This window comes from Myotis davidii, unplaced genomic scaffold, assembly GCF_000327345.1.
Source record: "Myotis davidii unplaced genomic scaffold, ASM32734v1 scaffold149, whole genome shotgun sequence".
NCBI classification, from domain to species: Eukaryota; Metazoa; Chordata; class Mammalia; order Chiroptera; family Vespertilionidae; genus Myotis; species Myotis davidii.
In genome coordinates, this window is record NW_006352194.1 from 6072047 (window position 1) to 6079338 (window position 7292).

At 50.3% G+C, this 7292-nt stretch overlaps 1 long non-coding RNA gene across 2 annotated transcripts; it reads left to right on the forward strand.

Annotated features, from left to right (window-relative positions):
- The first annotated feature begins 6 nt into the window (after positions 1-6).
- On the forward strand, positions 7-7011 carry LOC102765763. 2 transcript variants are annotated; one of them, XR_436380.2, is made up of 3 exons: positions 7-2628; positions 4965-5039; positions 6064-7011. It is a non-coding gene; the product is annotated as an uncharacterized LOC102765763 (long non-coding RNA). The 2 variants fall into 2 exon arrangements; XR_436381.2 differs by having other exon boundaries at positions 6136-7011.
- The last annotated feature ends 281 nt before the right edge of the window (positions 7012-7292 follow it).

Sequence of the window (7292 nt, forward strand, 5' to 3'; positions counted from 1 at the left end):
GGCTACCCGCGCCGCTCTTGGAGCGTCCCCGAGGGTCCCAGACCCGGAGACCTTGGCTTCTCCTCCCCTCCCTCTTCTGACCTGGAGCCTTCTTTCTAAATTAATGTCCCCCCTCCCCCCCGCGGGTGAGATGGGTGGGATGGAAGGAGCAGGGGCTGCGCGATTTGCGCCCTCTCTCTGATTCCTTTTCTTAGAACTGAGCTGGGACACAGCCAGGGGGTGGGGTGGGGGGAGGGGTCAGAGGAAAGCCACCCAGGGACCCTGGGCGGAGGCCCGGGAGGAGAGGGCTGTGTCTGCTCGCGAGGAACCCTCCCCCTGCCCTCCTCCAATCCCCCTCCCCCGCTCGAGTAACCGAGACCCCTGGCGAGGCCCAGCGCGCTCACTCTTCCTCTTCTCCCCCCCTTTTTTTGCAGTTGTTATTGAAGATGATAGGATTGATGACGTGCTGAAAACTATGACAGACAAGGCACCTCCTGGTATTTAACTCCCCCAAAGACAATGGGTTAAGGGTGAGGATAAGAATAAGAACGGCGCTAACAGTTATTGGCAAAAAGCGTGTGAAGAGAGGAAGCACTTTGAAATTTATTACTAGCTTGCTACCCGCGATGGAATCAACAGCCTGTATGTCGAGTCAGGCCGGGAGACAGATGATGAGGCGGGAGAAGGAGGAGGAGGAGGAGGAGGAGGAGGAGGAGAAGGCTCTGGGCTCCTCTGCAAAAAATAAAATTAAAAAAATAAATAACAGAATCACTATATACACACACACACATATAAAGAAATAAAGTCTCAGTTGCAGCTATTTGTCAAAATTAATATCCATTTCTTTTTATATACAGTGAATGTTGCGCAATTATAGATCCGGATTTTGAACCACTTTAATAGTGAAGCGGCAGTTCCGGGTGTTTGAGGTGGTGGCAATCTTCGCTGATTTGGCTGTTCCCAATGTTTACATTATTTAGTCTTGCAAAAATTATTCTGTGCACTTGGATGTGAAATGCTGTTCAGTTTTATTTTTTTATGTTGTTATCCTTGGATGTACAAAAAAAAAATACCGGAAAATGATCTGTATAGATATTCTGTTTTATTTTGGTCCTCTTTCAAAGTTAATCAGGAATGTGTTGAAGATAAGAGAACTTTTTTAAGAAATGATGGCTACCTAGAAAGAATCCCTGTTTTATTTTAAAATGAATTGTAAAGCTGTGTTTCTTTCTTACTGCAAGCTATTTGCCCAAGTTCATGCAAATGGATACATTTTTCTATGTCAGGAAAGAAAAACCATAAAAAAAAAACACAAAGAAAAAAAATGCTTGAGCTTTTTCTAATCTCTCTCTGCAGTCTGTTGGGTGAGCAGCCTGTTTTTTCTCTCTGATATTGTGTCAGTTTATTTTCTTTAATGGACTGTAAAAAACAAAATGTAATCACAAGAGTGCCAAATATCTGGAAATGCCAAACGGCATTTTGGTTTCTTTTCTTTTTCTTTGTGCTCTGAGTCCACGTAAAGGAATGCTTAGAGTGTCTTTTCTGTTATTTATAGGGGTTCTCTTAAGGCACACCAGCTGCCTGTTTTGCATGGTATTTGCAAAAATGCCTCTTGCGTGAGGAAATCTTTTACCATCTTTCCGTTTGCAACTTTGGACCTCAAGAGGTTTCTTCCCTTCCCTTCCCTGGTCCTCTTTTCTTAACTCGATATTCTGTATGTTGCACCTTTGACCAGCACACAGGGCTATTTCTCCGATGTACAATAAAAGAACTGTTCCTGTGTCTCACTCCTCTCTTTTCTCTGCTTTGGTTCTGGGGGACTTGCTTTTTGCCTGTGAAGCAAAAAGGCAAAGTGGGAGGCACAGTGGACTGGGCTCCGATGGTAGGAAAGACAAGCTGGACAGCAAGTTCAAAGAGCAAGTTCATTCACTGTGTGGATTTTCACTGGGCCTCCCTGCTTCCCTGAGGTTCCTGCCGTCGCCCAGGGGTGTGTGGGGGGTGTGGAGAGAAGGGGGGCTGGTGTGTAGGGCGGCAGTCTTGTTAAGAACAGTGGAGGCTGGCAGGCTGGGACTCAAATCCCAGCTCCTTCACTTCCTAACTGTATGGATTTGAGCAGGACCCTGTCCTTCTTTAAGCCTTTTGAAATCTGTAACGTGGGGATAATGCAGCTCCCACCGCACAGGTTGTGGGGAGGGTTAACACAGTACCTAGCCCTCAGGATCGTATGTCCATATAATCCTTTCTGAGGGCCACCTGTCCGAAAATGCAGGGCCGAGGGAGCGCTAGGCCCCCCTCACCCCTCTCCTTCCTGAGTTCACTGGTCCTGGCGTGAGGGATGAGTCGGTCCTCTGGGGTCCACGGCCTGGGATGTCTCAGGCTTCCTCACTCAGAAGCTTCCCTGCAACCACCGCTCAAAAAGGCTCCTTCTGAAAAAGCTTCTCAGCCCCTCTGTTCAGGGCAGTTAATGGCGGTGGAGCAGGCCCCTGGGGAAGGAGGGGTTGGGAGAAGGATTTTGGCTGAAGGAAGTCTGTTCCACATCCAGGAGCCCCAGTGCCGGGAGCTTTTAATGTGTTTGTTGTAAAACTGTCAGCCTGGGAGTCACAACACAGCTCACAGTGACGGGGAGCCTGCCTGTGACTCAGCCATCAGGTAAGACAGGACTTGGGGTGGGGTTGGAGGTGGGGGAGGAAGGGGGGCTTCAGAGAGCCTGTGGGGGAGCGGGGATGTCTCATGTGGAGGCCCAGAGCCCAGGAGGGCCCCACAGAGAGCTGGTCCTCCCATCAGCCATCATGAGGAATGACGGGCAAGCTGGTATTATTGGCAGAGCCCGCAGGGTGACTTGGGAAGGCGAGATGGATTTTCCCAGATGCATGCCCCTGTTCCTGAACCTGCCTCTGCTCCCTGCTGATCTCAGAGAATCCCAGCATTTTGGAGCTAATGGGACCCGAGCCCAGCTTTTCCCGTGAGCAGGCCCAGGGGTGCCTCACAGAGAGTTAGGGACAGGGCGCACCTTCTGTGTACTATCCATCTGCCAAGGTGGGTAGGAGCCATATGGAAAGCTGCTCTCAGAAGGCACACATGTTCGCACCCCAGAGTGATTACCACTTACCTGAGCCAAGCACTGCAATTCCAAAGTGCTTGCCCTTCCATCCTTTCACATAATCGGCCCAGCAACCCTGGAAACCCACCACCATGAACTCTCTTTAGTCAGGGAGGAAGTTGACACACCAAAAGGTTTTGCTAAAAGGACCACACGGCATCCACATGAATTAAGCTTTGGCTGTCTACCCCACTCACAATAGCCCTATGAAGTAGGCATTATTATCCTGGTTGTGCAGGAGCAGCCAGGGCTCAGAGACACGAAGGAGCTTGTATGAGGCCACTCAGCTAGTTAGGTCGCTGGGACAGAACTCGAACCCAGAGCCCAAGCTTCAGGATGGGGATGCAGAGTCATCCGCTGCCGCCACTGTCCGCCAGCCGTGAAGATCCTCGTGTGGGTTCGTTGTCTTGAGGCTGGGCTCCTGCTATGCCGCACAACAGACAACTGCAGAAGGGAGCAGAGGAGGCAGGGCTTGCTGTGGTCAGCGGAGGCCTTGAGCCGCCCTCTGCTGGGAAGGGGGGAGCGTGGGAGCCCTTGGCTGAGGCTCCAGGTCCATTTTAATCAGTGATGTATTAAAATGTTCCTGCTGGAGGCCACCCCGTCCGCCAAAGCGGGAATCTCGGCCTGGGAAGTCAGTCCGCCTTTCCGGAGGACTCCACTCAGCAAAAGAGAACATAAATCTTACACATCCACTCGAACATCAGGGTGAGCATTTGTTGAGAAGGCACTTTGGGGACTGGGCAGATATCGAATTATACCAAGTGCAGGATATCTGGTTTGGTAGCAATACATATGACAAGGGCCATCAACAGTCCGAGGTGGGGGAGGGTGTCTCCACGCCTCTATGCGTGGATGGAGCATCGTGGCTGCATCTTTCAAACGCCACTAATTGAATGCTTGTCATAAGCATCCATCTCTCCGGATTCTGCTTCTGTGTCCTGTCCAGCCTGACAGTCTGAAGGAATATCAAAAAGCACCTCCAAGAGGGAAATTGGCAAATTAAGTTTTAAAAGAAAGAGACTTAAAAATTACTGCTGTCCGGAGGCCCCAGAAGAAGGAGTGAGCTCTGTAGACAGCAGGCAGCAAAATCCGGGGCCCTGAGGACCCAGCGGGAGGGGCAGACTTTAAGGAGGCTGCTGCAAGAGTAAAGGGCTCGAATTTAGGACTTAGGTGACTTGGATTGGAAACTTCTCTGGTATGCTTTCTAGTTGTGCCTTGGGGCCAGTTTCTCAAGCTCTTTGGGCTTCTGTAAAACGGGGGTGACAAAATGCCTACCACACAAATAAACAGCACCCCCTTTCTCCTTCCCAGCACAGGACCTGGTGCATAATAAATGGTAGCCATCAATATGAACATACTAGAGGCCTGGTGCATGAAATTCGTGCATGGCAGCGGGGGATGTCCCTCAGCCCGGCCTGCACCCTCTATAATCCGGTACCCCTTGGGGGACATCCCTCTTGCAACCCTGGACCTCTGGCTCCTAACCTCTCGCCTGCCCGCCAGCCTGATCCTCCTAACTGCTCTCCCCTGCTGTTCTGATCACCCCTAACTGCCTCTGCCTTGGCCCTGCCACCATGGCTTTGTCCAGAAGGACATCCAGTCTAATTAGCATATGATCCTTTTATTAGTATGGATGTGAAGTGCCTACTGTGTGCTAAGTGATGGACTTTCAAGACCTAGCAAACAGTTCTGGCTGCACAAAGCTTCTTGGCAGATGTTTTTTGGCAGCCCAGAGCTGACACCCAGGGTACTAAGGGGCAGTGGTGGCATCACCGTAGGGTTGGGGAGGAGGGAGGAGTCAGCTTGCTTCTCATTATCTCCATCAGCTCCCCAAAGCACCCAACAAATCCAATCCTAAGTAAATCTGTGTGCTTGCTCCCCAAAGCAGTGTCAAGAGAAGTCTCCACACCCTTCTAACCAGATTGTCTGAGGTCTTCGCTCTATGGATGGGGACTAGCAGGTAGGACTTTTTGCCTAGGAAGGGAAAAAAAAAAAGCGGCGCTCTGCTTGGATCCCCTCCTACAGATCCTCCTCAAGCATTTTATTCATTTGACAGATGTTAACTTAGCACCTACTGTGGGCCAGGCCCTGTGCCAGGCTCATTGGGTATGAAATGGTGAGGAAGCGAGTTTTCCCTGGCTTGAAAATGATGATAGTTGCCATGAAAATGAGGTGGGAGCTAGTGGCTTGGATACTCCGGAAGGCAGAGGCTCAGATCCTTAATTCTGGCAAAAAGAGGGAACCAAAGGGAACTGGGTCTTGGGATTGCCTGAAATGTAAACGTGAGAGCCACTTAAAAAAAAACTAAACTTTTACTTCAGAATAGCTTCAGGTTTGCAGAAAAGTTGTGAAGATAGTGCATTTACCCCTGACCCAGTTTCCTCTATTGTTCACATCTGTCATTACTACGGTACATTTTTCACAATGGAGGAGCCAACACTGGTCCTTTATGATGAACTGAACTCCACATTTCATTCAGATTCATTCATTTTGATCTGTCCCAGGATTCCATCCAGAATACAGCATTACTTTTAGTCATCGTGTCTCCTTAGGCAGCCCTTGGCTGGACAGTTTATGAGACTTTCCTTGTTTTTTTTTCTTTTTTAAAATATATTTTTATTGATTTCAGAGAGGAAGGGAGACGGAGAGAGAGACAGAAACATCAATGATGAGAGAGAATCATTGATCAGCTGCCTTCTGCACACCGAACATCAACTGCCTGCCTCCTGCATGCCCCACACTAAAGATTGAGCCCACAACCTGGGCATGTGCCCTGACCTGGAATAGAACCCTGACCTACTGCTTCATAGGTCGACGCTCAACCACTGGGCCACACCGGCCGGGCTTTCCTTGATTTTGATGGTCAGGTGTTTTGTAGACTGTCCTCAACTGGGGTCTATCGGATGTTTCTCTCATAGTTCAACTGGGGTTATGGGTTTTGAGAGGAAGACCATGGAGGTAAAGCATCATTCTCATCACATCAGGTCAAGGATGCATGCTGTCAACATGGCTTATCACTACTGACGCTGACCTTGGCTTGGGATTCTTCTGTCCAGGTGATGCAAGTGACCCACTTATCTGCGGTTCAACTCTGCCTCCGTGTTGAGCAAGCCACTGTGGTCTAGATGTAATCGTGAGTTCCAGGCAAACCGGGGAAAAACAGAAATGCCACAAGGCCCAAGGTACTGCCTGATGACCGATAGATGGAACCTTACAAAAGAGAAAGAGAAAAAAAGAGAGAGATGAAAAACACAACCAGCACCCTAATAAAAGCAACTTCCTGTGGAGGGGAGCTGTCACTCTGCTTAGAAACTGTGCAGAATTTTCTCTTGGAAACCTTCAGGCAGCTGCTCTAGTTTATAAAATCTGCCTATTGGAAGGAAGGAGAAGGGGAAAAGCGGTTGTCGTTATTCCAGCAACAGAGATTCTCCCAAACCATGTGCAAAAATAAATCCCTGGAGACCGAGCTGTATCCGGGGAAACCTGGCCTCGGGGCAGGAGCCTGTGTGGTGGGTCCTGGGGATAGCGAGCCTGTGTCCTCCGGCCCCAGACACTTCTCCAGTGGGACAGAGAACCCAGAAAGAGAGCCCCACCTTGCCGGCACTGCCCCCTCTCCCCGACTTTCCCCCTTTTCTGGAATGAAGATTGGTGTCTGGCGTCACCTCTCACATGGGAGGGTTTGTTCTTAGCCCGGGGCAGTGCACACCCATGGGCCTGGAGGAAGGCCTTTGACCCAGAAACAGCTGTTTGAGGACAAAAGGTCACTAAAGGGGAAGGGAGGTCAGGAAGGACAGGCTGAAGGGGAGAGCAGGACCCGGGAAATGTGCCATGGGAAACCCTAACGGAGTGGTGATGGGGGTGGGGTTGGTGGGGGGCCGACAGTGAGGACAGGAAGTCGCTAGGGAAAGGGGTGTCCTGTAAGGCAGAAAGTGGGTGGCTAAGGTATGAAAGAGTTTGGTTGGGAAGGGTGCTTGCGAAGAGGAAATCAGCTAAGCAATCAATGAATTAAAGAAATCCATCTGCATTCAAGGACTGGCCTGTCAGGTGTGGGGTGGGGTGGGCACTGGGGGGACAGGGCTTGAAGGCCTCTTCCGGCTTTGGGGGACCTCACTGCCTGGTCATTGACGGTTCAGTGACAGTGAAGCTTCCAGAGGTCAGGAAGAGGGGTGCCCAGGAAGCTTAGGAAGCCCTTGGGGAACCCTAATAGGTGTCA